We start from the raw sequence: 20,970 nt of genomic DNA, 5'->3' as shown, positions 1-20,970 counted from the left end.
CGGCTCTCCTCGGCTCTCCTCCGTAGCCGCAGCAGTTATACTAGCGGCCAATCGGCTAACTGGCCACAGCTGATGGCCAATCAGCCACAGCTGACGGCCATCCACTACCCGAGCCAGCACCCTTCCACGCAAGGCCGAGAGCCTGTAAACTACTTTCTGGGGCTCTGTCCCCACAGGTGGGTTTTCCAAGTCCTCCAAGGCTGTGGTGTGCTGCTGTGGAGCTGCATTTATTCCTGGGGGTATGTGGAGTAGGTGTGGGGGGGGGTTGGAAAAAAATTTATACCCAGGCCAGGTCCCCTCCATCTAATCAGTCGTTCTGATTTTAGTCCTTTTTAAATAGATAGTTTTCCACTGGTCAGTGGCTTCTCAAACGTAATGTGCAGGCACATCACCTAGGATTTTGATAAAATCCCACCTGGGGATTCTGATAAAGGGTAAACCCTAATCAGTAGGTCTGGAGTGAGCCCTTCCCTTCCCATGAGCCCCTGGGTGATGCCAGTGCTGCTGTTTCACAGAAGTCACTGCGAGCAGAGAGGGTGATGGGAGACGAGGAGAGATGAGATCCCTCAGGAGTGGTGCAGACACCCAACTGGGATGTCACTGTGTCCTTCTGGCGCTGGCAGTGCCTGTTCAGCACCCATGTCTGTCTGTCTGTCTGCTGGAGCTGTAGTGAGCAGCAGACTTGGCAGGGAGTATCCCGTGATTGCCCATAGGGGCCCCTACAGCCTGAAGAAACCTGGAGGGGGCAGACAGGAGTCTGGTGGCTGCAAAAGAGGGGACAAGACGCGGATCAGCAATGAGCCCTGAGAATAGAAGTAGCCCCTGCCGCTGCTAGCATCATTTTTAGGATTGTTAGACGGGGCAGCGGGAATCCCAAGGCCAACACCAATGTAGTGACCTCTTTAGTAACAGGAGTCAGAACTTCCGGTGCCAGTTACTGGAGCTCAGCTCCCCTCGGGTTTTCCTCACTTCTTACTTGTCATGACTTCATGGGCAGGTTCTCTGGTTCCCTATCCTGGCATGTTTCTGCAGCTGTCAGAGCTCTTTCAGTTCTTGGAAACTTGATGAGTAAGATTCAGAAAGAGGGGTACATATTTTGATCATCATACCTGTTAAAGGTACCAACTCAGAGTGAAACAGACTTCATAGCAATAGGGAAAAACAGGAGATTCTCTTTGGTTGTGAAGCGTATTGCTTTTTGAGAGAAGTGGTTTTTTTGGGGGGGTAGTTTTGCTCACTGTTCAATAAGCTATTGCTGTCATGGAAACGTATTCCAGATGGGCAGGTAGGTGTAACCAGCCTTTTCTCGTATGTCAGTTCTTTTCCAAGATAAATTGTGCTCTCACTCTTACTCCCTTAATTCCTAGTTCTCATTAAGAAAATAACTTCTCAAAGAACAAACTGGCATTTGCGTTTTTGGACATGGCTTCTCTTTTTCAGATTCACATTGACATTCCAAGGACAAATCCTCTCATTCCATTGTTCCAGCAACCGCTTGTACAGGTGGTGAGGGAAGCACCTAATGTTCTCGGCTCTTCTCCCATCCTACCTCTGAGGCACCTGTTCCGTGTGGACGCGTGCTAGCACCCTCCCTCCACCACGGGCAGGTTCACGGCTCACAGTGATAGTACCTGATACAGAGTTTGGTCCCTTCAGAGCACTTTCTGGTGCATTCTCGTTTGATCTGCTAGCAAACCTGGGGGCAGAGTAGGGACTTACCCAGAGTTTTGAGGCATCTTGGGACAGAATGAAGATGAGGACCCACATCTTAGAATTCCTGGTCCTGTGTTTGCTCTACCTTATCAAGTTGGGATAATGATTTTTTTTTCTATTGTGGTAAATATACATAACATGAAATTTTAAATTGTGACCATTTTTAAGTGTACAGTTCAGTGCTATTACATACATGCCCCTTGTACAACCATCACCACCATCCATTCCTAGACCTTTTCATCTTCCCAAACTGAAACTCTGTACCCATTAAACAATAACTCTCCATTCCCCAGCAATCACCATTCTGCTTTCTATGAGTTAGTTATTCTCAGTGCCTCAAATAAGTGGGATCATACAGTATTTGTCCTTTTGTGTCTGGCTTGTCACTGAGCATATCTTCAAAGTTCATCCATGTTATAGCATGTGTCAGAATTTCATTTTTGAGACCAAATAATATTTTATTGTATGTATATAACACGTGTTATAGATCCATTCCTCTATCAATGGACAGTTGGGTTGCTTCCACCTTTGGGTATTTTGAATACTGCTGCTATAAATGTGGGCAGGCAAATCTCTGTTTGAGTCCATTTTAAGTTCTTTTGGGTATAGCCCAGAAGTTGAATTAGTAATGATACTTTGAGACCTAACAAGTTAGCAAAGCACATGGAAGGTCTCAGTGGGTCTATTGCCTTTTGCCCGAGCAGTAACTATAATCTCCTTGAGATTAGATGTTGCCTTTGCAGCTTTATAGTAGCTAGGATGCTGGGTTTAAGTGCTCTTTGAATTTCCCGTTCATGTATCCACATAATAGAGAGAGATGGTGGTAAAATAGTTTTTATTAACTTTAGATTATATTCATAACTCTGTTTAATTATATAGATGTCTCTACTGGTGGGATCCCCCATGACTTACCCATCGCCTAAAGAAGATTTTGAGGGTGACACCATTATTTTAGCTCTAAGAGTCCGCTCAAAGGAAGTTAAACACTGATTCAGGATCCCTCTGTGTCTCCCATACACTTTCCCAGGGCTCAGCCCTGCTCGTTCCTCATTTGAACTTGGAGATGTTCAGATACTTTCACCTGTGCAAGCTTACTCTAAACTTGGAGACAGGGAAAGGAGTTTATTTAAAAGGCTTCTCCTGCTAGTGGAACCTGAATACAAAGGAGGAAAATCAAAACTTTCCAATTTTTCTAGAATCCCCTTTCCATCTAGCAGATGTGAAATGCCAACCAAGGAGCAGAGAACTCAGTAACCCTGAATATTAAGACTTGCTCTGCAAACCTGAAAGATACTTGAGCATTAACTATAGCAAGTCAGCATTACCCGCACTAGTAGAAGAGGTGTAGAAAATCCTTCGGGGTTGTCCTCTCCTCTCCTCTCTGCGAGGCAGGACTATCCAAGCTTCTCTGTGGTGACGATGCCATGTCTCCTCTGGTACCAGGCTGGGTGCTGGCCAATTCCCGTCTCTTTGGCGTCATCCTCACTTGTACAGGGTGAGTGTGTCTGCGATGTGCCATCCTGACTAGGACGTATCGCAGGTCTCCTGCTTCTGAATGGCTGGTTCTCACCCTTTGGCCGTTGTTAATGCCAGTCAGCGAGTATTGTGTGTTCACAAGGGGTGATCGGGAGTGTGCAGTAGAAGCCCTGGCAGGGCTTTCAGAAGGACTGACCTGGAGGAGCCTTTAACAGAGACATCCAGACAGACACGCGCCACAGGAGGTGTGAGGAGACGGGGGGCGGGGCATCCTTGGGAACTTCCTGCACTTGGAGGGTGTAGCTTGAGCTCCACTTTCAAGGGCGGGAGGGGTCATTTAGCAGCAGAGAGGAAATGTGTCGGAGGGCTCCCATGAGAATGTTGGGTCTCACAGAAGTGAGGATGCCACAGCATTCCCTCAGCCCCAGGGAGCACGTGGGCAGGTCTAGCGGAGGCAGAGAGGCAGCCCCTTCCGGGCAGGGCTTTGTTCTCACTGCCTGGAAGGGCAGGGGTGTTGGCAGTGGGAGTTTCTCAGCTCTGCCAGCTGCAAGGCAGACTCAACCCCAGCTGGGAAACAGCTTTTATTGTCTTTATATGCTCTGCTTCTCTCCTACACTAGGCAACCAACTCCAAAACCATACAACCATTTCTCTTTTACTGTTCTCCATGGGAGCATTATTTCTCCCTCCACCTGACCTCCAGGAGGGCCTCTTCAGTCTGCCCAGAGCGGCTGGTTAGGGCTCTGCAAAGCCATGTGCTGGGGAGGCCCTGTAATCTCCTGTCCTTGGCATGTGGTCGCCGTCACCTCTGCCACCCCTCTGGGTGGTTCACAGGGATGTGAGGCAGCCCTGGAGTTGTGGTCAGCAGGATAAGCCAGGGAAGGAGGATTTTCAGGTTAAGAGAAGATCGGGGGAAAGTTCAGAGGGCCCGATGAAAGCAGAGGGGAGTGTAGCTGAATAGTCCGGGCTAGACTTTGTAAATGGACCGTACAGAGCTTTTCTCTCTCCCCCTTCTAAGCCTCTGGCCTCTGTGCTAATACACTTCATTCCAGAGGCTTTGCTGTGGAGGCCCTCGCTGCTGTCTCTGTTCTCAGGTTCCCAGCTGTAACGCTCCATGGGATTTGGTTTATGTGACTTCCTATCCCCAGCAAATGTCTGGGCTGCATCCTGATATGTGAGGTGACTTCCTGCATTTATAGTCTGTCACTAGTTTCTAGTCAGGCTGAGTTAGAACTAAATCTAGATCTAGATCTCCTTCTGTCTCAGCAGGGAGAAAGGAGAGGATGGTAGAGAAGGCATTTCCTCTCTAAATCCTGCAATGACAGAAAGAGATTTAGAAAAGGCGTCAGAACTTAGATGTTCTGACATTTTTCTCCTGGAAATAGAGAAACAGTATCTACAAATGACATCCTGAATTAATGACATCCATTGCAAACCTTTCTCTAAGCCGTTTGTATTGCCATCCTTTTCTTTTCCCAATTTTATATCACAGTTACTAGATACTGAAAAGATAAATAAAGGGCAAGAAATATCTGCCCCTGCTTAATAACAATTAGCATCTTAGAAACTATATTTATATACTTCCTTTATCCATAGTATTTAAAAATTTTCCCTCCAAATTCTGTAGCCACCCTGAGATAAATTGTGAGCTACGTAAATGGAGAGAGAGAGCGTATTCCCACGGTTTAGCAGTCTTGTCTTCTTTCTTTCTCATTTTCCCAGATCTTCAAAAGAATTCTATATATTTGGGCCATCCGACACCCTGCCAGTGGGTATGTCCAGGGAATTAATGACCTGGTCACTCCGTTCTTTGTCGTCTTCCTCTCAGAATATGTGGGTAAGAAGCATGAGGACCAAGTTGAACAAGCTCTCGCTCTTATCTTCAGTCTGTTTTTCCCAAGAATGTAGCCAGTACACGTGTCGTGCTAAAAAAGGACAGTGGCTGAAGCGTACGCACCTAAACCTATTTTAACAGCGGTAACAGCCTGGAATTTCTCTCTCGAGATGGTCACAGATCTCACCTAAAAAGACCTGCTTTGTCATAAGAACAACCACACTGATACATTGTGTTCTGCCATAAACAGATGGTTTGATGGTTTATTTGAGGTCATTTTAGGATTATTTTGAACTTGTTGGAAAGACAGGAATTTTAGATTGTATTAGGTTGGTGCAAAAGTAATTGCGGTTTTTGCCATTTTTTTAACCTTTTAAACCACAGTTACTTTTGCATCAACCTAATACATCAGGCCTTCCCACTTCAGTTCACATGCTGCTTCTTAGGAGCGGGGTGTGGACTTGTAAGGAGCAATGGATGTGGCCCCAGAATCCAGCTCACGTTGCAGGTAATGGAACGGACCGAGGAGACCTCCAGCACCTTGATTTCTCCCCTCCTCCCTCGGCTCTTACCCCACCGGGTTCTCGTCACTTTGGATGGAGTGATTAGATGTCACGGTGGCAGGTAGGTTTCCTTACAGCCCAGCCCCCTCCCCTGGCCGTGCCTAAATTAGGCCGTTACAAGGACTTGAGGTTCTCCCACTGCTTCTGGTTTCCTTAATCACTTGGCTTAGAGATTCACAGGCAAACCCGTCTGTCATGGCCTGAGGCTTTGTTCTCTTAGGTAAAGAGACTCTCATGTGGGAGTAAGAACATTGAAAGGGTCTTATAAAACCATCCATCATTATAATCCCCTCATTTCTCAGATGGGTTGTAAGATTCCCTGCCTTTTTACTAGTGGCAGAGCGAGGACTAGAACCCTTTTCTTTGGACGCTGGGGTGGTGGATTGTTGTAGTTTGTGCAGGAAGCCATTGCAGGGGGGCAGGGGGTACTGAGAAGTGGACTAGAGCACAGACCCTTGAAGGCGGAGGGCATGGGAAATGTCTCACTTGATTCATCTCATTCATGTTGTCTGATGGGGCTCAAAGGGGTGGTGTTTGGTCTTTCATGAGGCAGGTCTCAAATGTAAGGCAACCTAATGACGTTATCCCTTGTTCCCCTGAAGTAGCAGCAACCAGGGCCGCACCGGGAGTGAGGGTGGGAGGTCACTCTGCCAACTCTATCACGTGATCCTAAGCAAAGGCTGGACTAGTGAAAATTTAGCTACTGAAAGCATATAAATAAAGCTTTTGTAGAGGACTTTTCATTTTCCCTTCACGTTAATAGGTCAGTTCTTGGTGGCAGCCTAATTCTGTGTGTTTAATTTCATTAAGAATAGTGCAGCTGATGTGTTGGGATTCTGAGGTAGCTTCTTGCAGTAGCACTTCTGTAAAATAGTGTTAAAGGATGAGCCTAGAAAGGTACTAATCCGTTCATTAACCTACATTTGAAGTCTAAACGCTGGCGTGACATCTTGGTAACACTATTATGCCAATTAGAAATAGTCCTCAGCAGCTGCAGTGCCAGTGGGATATTTAATTCTCTTGTTAGCTGCCATTGGTATTTTGTACCAAAATTTGCTTTACGTTCTGTAGGTGTCCATCCCGTTACTGCCTCAGCCCCATCAGCTCCACCAGTGCTGTGCCTGTTTCTGTGATTGATGTGACTGCGTTCTGTTCTTGGCACTTGATTTGTCAGCCCCACCTGCTTCCCAGTGAAACCATGTGCAATGTAATGTGGGTCCCTCTGCCCTTCCCATGCACAGAAGCCTTTCGTGTCACGGCTGCACTCAGTTTCACCTCTGCCACAGACTTCTGATAACCTTCTCCCAGACCTAGGCAGATGGGGGGCACTCATTTTTTACAAAAACTTTAATAATCTTAAGTTTCAAACATGTAAAAGAAGGAAAAGTAATACTGTAAATCCCCATATACTTATCATCCAACTTCAGCAGCCAGTCTTGTTTCATCTGTATCTCTATCCATTTTCCATTCCCCTCAGCTTTGTGAATTACTTGGTAGCAAATCTCAATATCAAGCATCATGTAATTTCATCCATAAATATTTCCATATGCAATTATTACATCTAAAAAGTAATAATAGCGCCGTAATAGAATCTCATATACAACAGTATTCAGGTTTTTCCTGATTCTCATAAATGTGTTTAACAGCTTGAATCAAGTCCACACGCTCTAACTGGTTGACATGTCTCATTAGTTCCCATCCTTCTCTCTTGTCCTTGGAACTTGGTTGTGTTAGCCCTTGTTTTTCCAGTTTTCAGCCCAGGGCTTTGCCGTACCAAGCAGTAATACCACCCTGATTTTTAAAGCGCTTTACCGTTTGCAAAGTACTCTGACATACCTGGATTCATTTAGTAGACCCCAATATCTCTTTAAGGTAGATGCATCAACCCATTTTACAGGTGAGAAACCTAAGGCTTAGAGATTTAACGAGTTTTCCCAACCCACACCCAGGTGTTCTGATCTTAATACCTGTGATCTTTATATGACTTGGTGGTATCTCAACTGAGACCCATGTCCTTGGACCTCTAATGGCTCTCTCTGCTCCATTCTCTGCTCCAAAGCAGGGAGGGTATTTCTTACTGCTCCTTGTCTTAAAAAAAGAGAAAACTTGCAGAATGACATGCTCATTAAAAAAAATCAAAACAATTTAGAAGTGTGATTACCCTACCTCCACCCCCCACAACCAGAGATGGTGTGTGTGCTTCCAGACCTTTTCCTGTGTGTGGAAACACCTACGTATATTATTTTTCTTTGTTATGTTCAGAAAAATGGGATCAAACTATCCGTACTTTCTATATCTTCCTTTTTTTCATTGACAAATACTGTGGCCAGCTTTCTAAGTCTGGACATATCGATCTGCCTCATCCTCTTCAGCAGTTACATTTATTTCCATAATAAGGCTTTACTATAGTTTATTTAAAAATTCTTCTATAGAAGGACATTTAAATCATCTATAATTTTTAGGTGTTATAGATAGCATTGAAATGAATATCCTCATACATATTTTCTTGTGCATTTGGGTTAAAATAGATATTTCTCGAAAGAGAGTCCCTAGAAGTGAAATTGCTAGTCCTACCAGCACGCCAAATAGGCACTGCTAAATTACGCTCCAAGAAAATTTGTCCCAGTTTACACTCCAACCATTGATGTTTGAGTGTACTTTTCTTCACGTCCTTAGCAAAACTGGGCCTCTTAATCAAATAGTTTACCAATCTGGCAAATAAACTACTGTTTTTGTTTTAATTTTTATTTCCACTTGCTCATCAGTGAGGTTATTTTATATGTATTAGCATTTGTTTCTTTTGTGATCTGCTTGTTCAAACCTATTTTTTTCTATAGGATTTTTGGTCTTGTTATTTTGTAAGAGCTTTTTGCAGGTTAGATATATTCATTCTTTATCTCGTATAGGTTAAAAATAGCTTACACTGTATGAAATTGCTAATTCAACCATTTTTTACCTCCCCCACAGGAATTTTATATGATTCAACCTAATATTTTTTTCTCCCAGATCATCATTTATCTCTTTAACTTTGTTTATCATGTTTCCTTATATAGAACTTCCTGATTTTTACGTAGTCAAATCTGTCCATTTGACAGGTATTTACTGCACTCCTACTACGTGGCAGGGAATAAAGTGACTAAGATGATGGACTGGCCCTGCCCTTGTGGCTCCTCCCACCTAGTGGGGGTGGGGGTGGCTCAGAAACAAGTAAATAAGTCACTGCAATGTGTGAGGGAGACACGAAGGAAATAATCTCTCCTTTATGGCTTTCGGATCTAATATCTTGCTTAGGAAGTCTTTCCTTCCCACCCCAATATTATAAAAAAGACTCTCCCATGTTTTCTTCTAATACTCCCGTGGGTTTGGTTTTACATTTAGTTTTTTAAATTTCATTAGTAATTTATTTTCCTGTGGGTAGGGGTTGAGATTTACAGTTACTGTTCTAACTGGATAGTTTTAGTTCAACACCATTTATAAAGAGTACATCCTTTCTTCACTGATGTGAAATCCCTCCTCATAATGTAATATAAATTCCTTTACTTCCATGGTTCTATTTATTTCTGTTCTATTTCTCTCCATTTCTATGCAAGTACCACATGGCTTGGATTTTTGAGCTGTATAGTATGTTTTATTATTAGTCCTAGGCCAGTCTCTTCTCACCCTTTCTAAAAACTTGTCTTGGCTCTTCTTCCAGATGGAATTTAGAATCAACTTGCCAAATTCAGGAGATAGGGAACCCTTTAGCATTTTTATTGGAGTTGCAGTAAATTTATAAATTAATTTTTGTGGGGTTTATTTTTTATAGCAGCTTTATTGAGATGTAATTAATATACTGTATAATTCACCCATACAAATGTACAATTCAGTAGCTTTTAGTATATAGAGTTGTGTAAGCATCTCCACAATTTTAGAATATTTTTATCACCCCAAAAGAAACCCTGTACCCTTTAGCCATCAGCCCCAAGACCCCCATCCCCTCTGCCCCCAGGCAATTGCTAATCTACTTTATGTCTCTTTGGATTTGCCTTTTCTGGATATTTCATAAAAATGGAATCATACTATATGTGGTCTTAGTGTCTGGCTTCTTTCACTTAACATAATTTTTTTATGTTTAGCTCGCTTTTATTATCAGACGATCTCTTCTAAACATATTCATTACGCAACATTTCCAACAGGCGGATCTAAGGGTAAGCCCTGACTTAGTCTTTAGAAGAGAAGTTTGAGATTTAGTGTTCTAGCACATAGAAGTTCAGCTTTTGGTATCATCCTCCACACAGAGGACATGGTTTTTAGTCTATTTTTTAAGGTAAAGACAGCTAAATCCCAAATAACCTTGGCATTTAGAACAATGTTAATGATTTATCTGTTACTTTGCCCCTTCAGCTTTCTGATTCTTTGCATCCGAGTTGGATACTCTGTTGAATAATGGGCCACCTCTTAAAGATGCAGAGTCTTCCAGAGCACACAGGGTGTGGCTAAAACATCAGGAATGGACAATTACAAGTCTCAGTAAGGCTGGTTTAGCCACCTCCAGATGTCTCTCCTAAGAATGTCCGTGTACAGTTAGTACATGGAGAACACCTCTGAGCCTCTGCGATGGTTATCAGGCTTTATGGATGGTTAACAACAGAATAATAATAGCTACCATTTATTTATTCACACAAGAATGCTTACCATGTGTGGGCGAAAGCCTTGTTAATTATTATTTTATTTAATCCCTACAATAATCTTGTGAAGTAGGTACTGTCATTATCCTCATTTTTCAGATAAACAAACTGAGGATTCGAGAGGTTAAATAACTTGCCCAAGGTCAGACGACCAAAAAGTTTGGGAGCCATTATTTAAATACAGTTCGCTTAGCATATTTGTAAGTTTCATCCACGTTGTAGCATGTGTCAGTACTTCATTCCTTTTTAAGGTCAAATATTTCACTGAATGGATATACCACACTTTATCTGCTCCTCCGTTGATTGTCATAAATTAAGTTTCAAAGAAACAAGTCATACCGACTTCTCTCCAGCCCCAAGGTCTTTCTTGAACATAGATACAACATTGTGTGTGACCTTCAAGAATGTCTCTTGTCTGAGTAACAACGCTTCTTTCTCCCCCTTCTCCCATGGCGTCGCATCCTAACAGGGCAGCTGCTGGAAAACGTGTTTTGTTATGACCTTTCTGATGGGACGCTCCCTCGTGCAGGAGGCCCCAGGTATCCTTGCCCATGGAACAGGCCAGGTGTTGCCCTCGGCATCCTGGGCAGTCTCAGCGGGCAGCCTCTCCCTCCGCCCCATCGCACTGAGCTATAACGTGGACGACCTGCCCTCCTAAAGCTGTGGGATCCTCATGTCACTAGACCACTGGCCTCTGTCCCACGTCCTCCCTCTTCTGTCACCTGTCATTTTATAAATTCATACCTGAGCTTGCTTTATGCTCTGTGTTATGTTTTTTGTAAAATAGTTGAAAACAGGGAGATGCAGTGAGTGCCCGCTGAGTTGACAGAGGCCTTTGATCAGGTTTCATTTTCAGTTCAGGCGCCATCACAGAGGGGCGGGCGGGGTTAAAGGTCGGAGCTGACGGCGGGGCGGGGTCAGGGTCTCACACCTTCCAGTGGATGTCCAGCTGCTACGTGGGGCCCAACGGGCGCCTCCTCCGCGGGTACTATCAGGACGCCTACGACGGCGCCGACTACCTAGCCCTGAACCAGGACCTGCGCTCCTGGACCGCGGCGGGCACGGCGGCTCAGATCACCCGGCGCAAGTGGGAGGCGGCCGGTGTGGCGGAGCGATGGAGGGGCTACTTTGAGGGCAGGTGCAGGGAGTCGCTCGGCAAATCCCTGGAGAATGGGAAGGAGACGCTGCTGCGCGCAGGTGAGAGGGGCCGTGGGGCCTCCTACGAGGAGAGGAGGAAATGGGATCAACACCCGGACACCCCCTCCCCGACCCCGGGAGATGGAGTCCGCCTGGGTTTTCAGATCCGGTACCAGAGAGCTACCCCAAGGGCCCCCCTTCTCTCAGGGACAGTTAGGGGTACAGTCTCTCAGGGGGTGGAGGGGGGACCGTCTCAGAAATAACTGATTAGCGGTTCCCTGTGACTCTGGCAGCTGCTGTGGGAACCTGGGGGGGGGGGGGGGGACTTTCTCTCTCAGGCCTTGTTCGCTGCCCCGCACACAGTGTGACTGAGCTCTGACCCCAGCTTTTCTGAGTCATGTGGCCTCCACCCAGCTCAGGACCAGGAATCCCTTTTCTCTCCATCAGAGACCTGTCACTGATGGAGCTGTCTCATTGTGGGGACAGAGCCCCAGAAAGCAGTTTCCAGGCTCTTGGCCTCACATAGAAAGGTGCCGGCTTAGGTAGTAAATGGCCATCAAATCTGATTGGATGGCCATCAGCTGTAACCAGTGAGCCATTGGCCACTAATATAACTGCCGTGGATATGCTAGCAGAAAATGGGGGGCTAGCAAGAAGATGGTGGCTGAGCCTGCAAGCGATGCAGTGAGGGTTGAGAATTGTGTGGCTCCTCTTTCCTGTGTCTCCAACCCAGCCTCCAGTGAGACCATAGTTGTATGACTCCCCTACCTATGGCTCCGTGGGTGTTCCTTTTTGGCCTCACCATATCCTGCGTTCTTGTGTGGGGACCGGGAGCAGAGACCCCGCAGGCCGCCCCGCAGGACAAATGGCGCAGCGAGAGAGGGTCTCCCGCACGACACTTATGAAGTCTTCAGAATTATAAAAAGAAATGATGCTATGCAAGCTGTCATGCGGGAGACCCTGCTCGCTGCGCCATTTGTCGTGCAGGGCGTCCGGCGGGGTCTCTGCTCCCGCTCCCCACATAAGAACAGGATATGGTGAGGCCAAAAAGGAACACCCACGGAGCCATAGGTAGGGGAGTCATACCACTATATTCTCTCTGGCGGCACTATACTCTCAATGGAGGCTGGATTCACACTGTCCGCAAACCGCCATCCACGCTTGCCAGCCCAGCCACCATTTTCTTGCTAGCCCCCATTTTTTCCTGCTAGCATAGCCACAGCAGTTATATTAGTGGCCAATGGCTCACTGGTTACAGCTGACAGCCAACTAGACACAGCTGATGGCCATCCCATCACAGTTGATGGCCATTTACTACCTGAGCCGTCATCTGTCTATGTGAGGCCGAGAGCCTGGAAACTACTTTCTGAGGCTCTGCCCCCACACAAGCCTTTCCTCCTGGGACAAGTCCTGTATCTGGGCTGCCTCAGCAAGAACGTCCCAGCTCACAGGGCCGCAACGACCTTCGCTTTCTCTGGCCTGTGCTGGTTGGGGAGTTGTACGGGGCGGCCTGCAGGACACATGGCGTAGTCGGCAGGATCCTGTCCAGAAGTACTGGTGGTGCCCCGAGAAACCCTGGCTGTGTCCAGAGAGCCTGGCTGTGTCTAGGATATTGCATTCACCTCCAGGCTCCTCGCACAGGGCCCCTCGCAGAAGACGCTTGTCATGTAGATTGTGAGGCGAGAGCCTGTAGGGGTGGAGTGTGGGGACAGAGCCCCAGAAAGCAGTTCCCAGGCTCTCGGCCTCACATAGACAGGGCTGGCTCAGGTAGTAAATGGCAATCAACTGTGATTAGATGGCCATCAGCTGTGGCTATTTGGCCATCAGCTGTAACCAGTGAGCCATTGGCCACTAATATAACTGCTGTGGCTATGCTAGCAGGAAAAAATGGGGGCTAGCAAGAAAATGGTGGCTGAACCTGCAAGTGGCGCAGTGAGGGTTGCGAATTGTGTGGCTCCTGCTTCCTGTGTCTCCAACCCAGCCGCCAGCGAGAATATAGTGGTATGACTGCCCTATCTATGGTTCTGTGAGTGTTCCTTTCTGGCCTCACCATGTCCTGCGTTCTTATGTGGGGAGCGGGATCAGAGACCCTGCCCGACTCCCCGCATGACAAATGGCGCAGCAAGCAGGGTATGGTGCCGGCCAAAGCTCCCCGAAGAGTGGTGGAGCAGTTTGTGTGTATGAACACTTGGTGTCTGGAAGACCAGGAGGAGCAGCTGTCAGAGAGCTGGACCCCCATGGAGGGGTGGGAGGACGTGGACGGTTCTCCCACCAACACAGGAAAGCCATGCAGCTGCTGGAGAGATGGAGCCCCGTGGAGAGATGGAAAGATGTGGACGGTTCCCCAACCAGCACAGGCCGGAGAAAGCAAAGGTCGTTGCGGCCCTGTGGGCTGGGAAGTTCCTGCTCAGACAGCCCGGATGCGGGACTTGTCCCAGGAGGAAAGCCTTGCTGTGTCCTCCGTGGGAGATGCGGGTGAGGTCAAGGTTGTCCCTCAGCCCCAGGACAGCCCTTGTGAATGACTATAGACTATGGGGAATTGCCTTCCATTGCTAGTTTAATGGACCGCTTGACTATTTGTTTGGGAACATACCACCATGTAGTGGAACTGGGGGATATTTGCTTTTGTGTCTTGACTGGCCACCATTGAGAATATGTAAGCACCTTGATTGTGAGTCGCTGTTGTTCCAGCACAGTACCCTGAGAGGCCCAGAGAGAGTGGCAGTGCCCTGAGAGCCCTGGCTGAATCCACGAAGTCTGGCTGAGCCCTGAGATGCCCTGGCTGTGCCCAGGAAGTCAGGCTGTTCCCAGAGTGAGTGGCAGTGCCCTGAGAAACCCTGGCTGTACCCGGGGAAACTAGTGGTACCCTAAGAAGTCCAGGAAGTCTGGCCATGCCCGGAAGTACTGGTGGTGCCCTGAGAAACCCTGGCCGTGTCCGGTAAGATAGGTGGTACGCTAAGAAGTTCAGGAAGTCTGGCCGTGCCCAGAAGCACTGGTGGTGCCCTGAGAAACCCTGGCTGTGTCCGGGAAGACAGGTGGTACCCTAAGAAGTCCAGGAAGTCTGGCCATGCCCAGAAGCACTGGTGGTGCCCTGAGAAACCCTGGCTGTGTCCGGGAAGACAGGTGGTACCCTAAGAAGTCCAGGAAGTCTGGCCGTGCCCAGAAGCACTGGTGGTGCCCTGAGAAACCCTGGCCGTGTCCGGTAAGACAGGTGGTACCCTAAGAAGTCCAGGAAGTCTGGCCGTGCCCAGAAGTACTGGTGGTGCCCTGAGAAACCCTGGCTGTGTCCGGGAAGACAGGTGGTACCCTAAGAAGTCCGGGAAGTCTGGCCATGCCCAGAAGTACTGGTGGTGCCCTGAGAAACCCTGGCTGTGTCCAGAGAGCCTGGCTGTGTCCAGGATATTGCATTCACCTCCAGGCTCCTCGCACACGGCCCCTGGTGGAAGATGCTTGTCGCGTAGATTGTGAGGCGAGAGCCTGTAGGAGTGGACTGTAGGGACGGAGCCCCAGAAAGCAGTTTCCAGGCTCTCGGCCTCACATAGACAGGTGCTGGCTCAGGTAGTAAATGGCCATCAACTGTGATTGCATGGCCATCAGCTGTGGCTAATTGGCCATCAGCTTTAACCAGTGAGCCATTGGCCACTAATATAACTGCTGTGGCTACACTAGCAGAAAATGGGGGCTAGCAAGAAGATGGTGGCTGAGCCTGCAAGCGGTGCAGTGAGGGTTGAGAATTGTGTGGCTCCTCTTTCCTGTGTCTCCAACCCAGCCTCCAGTGAGATCATAGTGGTATGACTCCCCTGCCTATGGCTCCGTAGGTGTTCCTTTTTGGCCTCACCATATCCTGTGTTCTTGTGTGGGGAGTGGGAGGAGAGACCCCGCAGGCCGCCCCGCACGAAAAATGGCACAGCAAGCAGGGTCTCCCGCACGACACTCATCCTGATTCTAGAACTTTCTAAAAACTGGAGATTATCCCAGATGCCTATGTCCAGTGCGGTGTGTGGGTTTTGTGCTCCCTTCCCCCACCCAGTTGTCCTGACCATTCTCTGGATGGTCACCTGACCACTGCTGGCCTGTCCCATGAGGGATGCAAAGGTCCTGAATTTTCTGACCCTTCTCCTCAGACCCTCCAAAGACACAGGTGACCCACCACCGCACCTCTGACCATGACGTCACCCTGAAGTGCTGGGTGCTGGGCTTCTACCCTGCGGAGATCACCCTGACCTGGCAGCGTGATGGGGAGGACCTGACCCAGGACACGGAGCTCGTGGAGACCAGGCCTGCGGGGGACGGGAACTTCCAGAAGTGGGCAGCTGTGGGGGTGCCTTCTGGAGAGGAGCAGAGATACATGTGCCATGTGCAGCTCGAGGGGTTGCCTGAGCCCCTGACCCTGAGATGGGGTGTGGAGGGGGCTGTGGGCACAGAGCCTCTTCTCAGGGAAAGCAGGGGCCTCTGGAGGATGTCAGGTTGGGGCTGAGGCCTGGGGTCAGGGCCCTCACCTTCCCTTCCCTTCCAGAGCCGCCTCCTCAGGCCACCATCCCCGCTGGCCTGGTGGTGGTGGGCATCACTGCTGGGCTGGTCCTCCTTGGAGCTGCGGTCACTGGAGCTGTGCTGTGGAAGAGGAAGCGCTCAGGTAGGGAAGGGGCGGGGACTGAGGTGTCTTGTCCCACTGGGGGGTTTCAAGCCCCAGGTAGACTTGTGTCCTGCCTCGTTAGTGGGAAGGACCATCCACACACGTGTGCTTTCCCTGTCTGGGGCCTTATTTGCTAACCCTTTATTAACGTACGTGTGAAAATGAGGCACAGATTTATCACCTTGATGATTCTGGTGATGGGGACATGATTCTCAATAGTCACAGCTCAGAGCGGAGGGTCCCTGCTGAGAACAGACCTCCAGGAGGGTGGTTGGTCCAGTCCCCACACATGTACTTTCCTCAGGTTTCCTGATCCTGCCGTGGTGGGTCTGCAGTCACAGTTCTGGAAACTTCTCTGGGGTCCAAGACTAGGGGGTTCCTTTAGAACCTCATAGTCTTGCCTCCTTCCTGGCTTTTCATGTGATATTTTCTTCCTGCAGGTGGAAAACGAGGGAGCTACGCTCAAGCTGCAGGTGAGTATGGAGGGGGGCGATCCCTGAGGCCCGTGGGACAGTGTAGAGGGAAACCCTTGTGGGAGCTCACCCACCCCCAAGCCACATCTGCTGTGGGCTCTGACCACATCCTGTTTTGTTCTTCCCCAGGCGGTGACAGTTCCTAGGGCTCTGATGTGTCCCTCACGGCTTCTAAAGATGAGACCTGGATGCTTGAAGTGGGGAGGGGGGGCAGAGGGAACAGGACTGGGTACTGGGGATTCTTAGGGACAGTTTGAGCAGTGGTGGACTGTTGAGAATGTCACCACTTACAGCCACTAACCTGAATTTGTTCATGATTATTTTCTTCTACAGCGTGAGACAGCTGCCTTGTGGGGACTGATAATGCAAGATTTGTTCCTGCCTTCACTTGGTGACACAGGAACCTCTGAGCTGTCTTTCTGCAAAGGGCATCTGAATGTGTCTGCATTCCTCTTGGCATCATGTGAGGAGCTGGGAGACTACCCCCCCTGCCCTCCATGTCCCTCCCCACACTGACCGAGTCTCTTCCCTGACCCACTGTCCTGTTCCAGCAGAAGCTGTTTCCATCCCCACCTTTACTTCATGTTACACTGAACGGCAACGTTTCCTTCCTATTGAAATAAGAATCTGGACGTGAATTTGTTTTTCCAATTCTTGCTATGAGCGGTTGAGGTGTTAATTGAAGGACAAAATCCTAAAATTGGAGAGGAAATAAATGGAAGCACTGAGAATCTTCCAGAATCCGTATGTTTGCTGTGCTGAGTCTGTCGCAAGCGGAGACAGGAGAGGCTGTGAGGACTGAGCGTGGACGTGGCCTGAGCCCAGTCTGTGCTCAGTGAATCGTGGGCTCTGACGTGGTCACTCCTCGGCGGGGTCACCTCTCTGCCCCTTTGTCCTCATCCCTTCAGTAGAACCTTGTCCCACCAGGATCTGTGATCATGGGGACTCGAGCATCACCCAGATCTGGTCTTGTCAGTGACGGCTTCGTGTGGCCAGGTCACCAAGGCTCAGGCCTGGCCCGGCCCTCGGCCCCCAAACAACAACGTTTGTTGTTTCTATAGAGGAATATGACTGTGTTTGTTCTTGTTACACGTCCTGGTCTCATTCTCCTCTGGGTGTCCCCTGTCTGTCAGCAGCACAATGGTGTTTTCCTGTCATTGTCCCCACAAGGCCCAGGGGGACCCTGCACACAGGAGTCTGTGGATTGAGAGATGCATTTCAGGCTCATCCAGCTCTTGCCTCCTTCTAGGACTTGGTGGTTCTTTCCATCTTTTCCCAACTATCAGAGGAACCAGATTCTGGAATGAGCAGAGGAGGGATCCCATGCTTTCCCATCTTAGATAAGTTCCTGCTGGAATTCTGCTCTGCTCGCCGCCCTCTCTCCCTGCCCTGCGCTCTAGTGCTGGCTCCAGTCCAAACTCGGGGGTTTGTGAAGCAGAGTCCACTTTAGAATTGTGTTTGGTTGGAAAGCAGGACCCATAATTCGGGGCTCATTGTTTTCTGAAAAGGGAAATAGAACAGTGCTGTGGTGAGCAGGAGGGCAGGCGTGGGCGAAAGAAGGGGGGAGGGGGAAAGCAGCACCTGGGACAAAAGTGGAGGTGACCCTGATGCCAGTGTGGGGGAACTTTGTGCTGTATCTGCCACAAAACAGCATTTGACCTGAGACTACGTTAATAAACATACTGTATCCAGAACAGGTAGAGCTCAGGTAGGGAAGGGATGGGGACTGAGTCACTGTCACTGACCATTCACTGACATTGGGTGTCTGCCAGATGTGTGACAGTGTCTGCATCTGGGAAACATCTCTGAAGTAAAATCAGAAAAATGGCTGAAGTTGGGGAGCATCTGTTCCAGTGGGAAGAGACAGACTATATCCTATAAGCACAGTAAATGAGGAAGGTGTTTATGTTAGAAGGAGATAAGTGTTCTGGGGAAAATGTAGTGGGGAAGGGGATCCAGAATGTGGGGTGTGGGGCCACGGAAGACAGCTGTTTAGATTGGGCTGCTCAGGAGGCCTCACTGAGCAGCTGCCCTTGAGGGAAGATGTGAAGGACACGAGGAATTACCCATGAGGACGTCTGAGCACATTCTTTCCAGGCAGGGAACCTGCAGTGGGAATGCCCTGGGGCAGGAGTGTGTCTGGTTTCTGGGAAGAGCAGGGAGGCCGGTGAGGCTGCAGCAGAGACTGATGGAGAAGAGACAGGTGCGGCCCGACCACGTGGCCAGGAGGATGGTAGAGGGCAGTGAGCTGTGCTCGGAGTGAGATGGGAGGTACAGGACAGTTAGGAGCAGAAGGGGACATGGTGTGACCTCCTTTTAGAGGACCGCTGGAGCTGCGGTGCTGAGAACAGACTTCGGGGAGGGAGGCCGTCGGGAAGCTGGAGGAATCTGCAGGGTTCTGGGCTGGACCTGCTGCCACTGGGGGTGAGCGGTGGGAATAGTGGGAGTGGGGTTCTGGGTACGTCCTGAAGGTGGACATTACAGCATTTCCTAATGGGTGAGTCTGAGGTGTGAGAGTCAGGGACACCCAACATCTCAGAGGATACAAGTAGATAGATGGAGTTGCTATCAGCAGAGATGGGGAAGGCTCTGGAAGGAGCATATCTGAGGGGAGGGGGTCTCACAGATACTCATTTTAAAGATGCTGGAGCTGAGATGTCTGTTAGAAATAAAAGTGAGGTCATCGGACTGTCAGTTGGGCAGATGAGTCTAGAGACTAGGGGAAATGTCAGGGCTGGAGAAATAGACTTGGGAGGTGACACATATAAATGATATTTCAAGCCTTGAGCACAGATGAGGTCACCAAGGGAGTGATGGCCATAGAAGAGAAAGGAACAGGACTGAACCCTGGACCCCCAGTGCTGTGATCTGATCAGACCACACACCCCGCAGATGGCACAATTCTGGCCCCACGTCGATAAGGCACGTAGACCAGCGAGTCCCCAACTTCCCTGGGCACAGGAATCCCCTGGACTCTTGTTAAGACTCAGAAAGTCTGGAGCAGAGCAGAGACTCTGGATTTATAAGGAGGTTGGTGCCGCTGCTGGTCTTCAGATCCCACTTTTAATAGCAAGACCATCATCAGAATTCCCACAGGCCTGTGCGTCAGCCTCGCCTGCAGGGCTTTTTACAGAAACGACTCCTGGTCTTGTGTCCGGTTCTCTGAGACGGTGGGTCTGGCAGAGGCCTGAGTGTGTGTAAGAAGCCTACAAGTAATCCTGGGGCTCAGGCAGCTTGGGAACCTTTCAGGTCAGTGATGGAGCTCAGGGTGGGGAATGGTCTTAAATAACCTTTTAAAGGTGTTTTTCCTCAGAAAGGGGAGGACATATATCATCAATTATGAGACATGATGTTGGGAGTTACGTGTTCTCTCTACCATGGGGCAGAGTCAGGTGGGAGTTAGGAGTGGGTCACAGGTCAGTGTAATAAAATCTCTGAATGCTCGCTCCTGAAACTATTCCCCAGAATGATTTCTGGGAGCAAACAATGGAATCCTGTTGCGACCTGCACAACACAAGCCGTGAGAAGGCGAGGGAGGCGGCGAGGGTTAAACTATCATAAAGAGACAGACACTCAAATACAGTTAAATCACAGAGGACCGAGGCACTCGTAGCCTCAAGGGACTGGAGCCCCGAATCGGGTCGTCATGGGTATTTATTGATTTCTTACAATAAGTATCACAAGATTAAAGGCAGGGTCCACGAAACTCTCACACCACACCATAAAAATTCTTCCAATTCCCAGATATCTGTCCCAAAGCAACCGATGCTCATTGTCCCCAGGTGACTAAGGTGGGTGTGTACAACCCCCTGGGGGAGCAAGTCTCACAAGGTAAAACCATCCCATGAGCTAAGCAGGAAGAGCGATATCTTATCACTCTAAGAAGTCCTTTGCACAGCAGAGTGCAGGACAACAACTGGGGCATGCATCAGCAGCTTCCCATCATGGTGAGGAGGAGGGGTATGGCTACCTCCTGACTTTTATTATGTTAACTCATGGGGGTCCCAATGGGGTCCCATCTGGCTTAAGTCGTTCCTCCCATGAGGAGACTTTACCCGTCTTTGACTGCAGACCCTGTTTACAAGGACCAAATAGGGAGACTTAGGCTATATGAACTCAACCCCAAAGAGGGACAGTCCCACAGAGTCTTCTTTCCCTAAGAAGGGAAAGCCGTTTGGAGGGGACAAACGGCTAGGCTGCTGTGTGACCACAGAATCCAAATTTTTTCTAATTTAGACACACACACACACACACACACACACGACGTCAGACAATTAAGTTCGGGAACTCATCCTAGAAAAAGTGCTACATACCTCATCGCTGAATATCACTGTGGTCACCTTTGAAGTACTTTCCTTGGGAAGCTATACACCGATGCCGGCACCTAGTCCACCCTTCAAAGCAATTTTGGAACTCTTTCTGGAATGGCCATCAGAGCTATCGTCGTATTACCCTTGATGTCCTGAATGTCATCA

At 48.9% G+C, this 20,970-nt stretch overlaps 1 long non-coding RNA gene and 1 pseudogene across 2 annotated transcripts in view; both read left to right on the top strand.

Moving 5' to 3' along the window:
* Positions 1–4,916: 4,916 nt before the first annotated feature.
* The window catches only part of LOC148758844 (uncharacterized), a 69,703-nt gene continuing 53,649 nt past the window's right edge, over positions 4,917–20,970 (top strand). The window contains exon 1 of the long non-coding RNA XR_016020342.1: positions 4,917–5,025. This is a non-coding gene — a long non-coding RNA (uncharacterized LOC148758844). The remainder of the gene's footprint in view (positions 5,026–20,970) is intronic.
* On the top strand, positions 13,810–16,752 carry LOC148758846 (patr class I histocompatibility antigen, A-2 alpha chain-like; annotated as a pseudogene). Its single transcript, XR_016019904.1, has 5 exons — positions 13,810–13,864; positions 15,502–15,789; positions 15,906–16,022; positions 16,463–16,495; positions 16,625–16,752. The product of XR_016019904.1 is annotated as a patr class I histocompatibility antigen, A-2 alpha chain-like (transcript).

The sequence above is a fragment of the Rhinolophus sinicus genome, chromosome 2, assembly GCF_057876585.1.
Source record: "Rhinolophus sinicus isolate RSI-liver-muscle chromosome 2, RSI-T2T, whole genome shotgun sequence".
Lineage (NCBI taxonomy): Eukaryota > Metazoa > Chordata > Mammalia > Chiroptera > Rhinolophidae > Rhinolophus > Rhinolophus sinicus.
The sequence above is the reverse complement of the archived record's forward strand: the minus strand, read 5'-3'. Positions and strand labels throughout refer to the sequence as shown.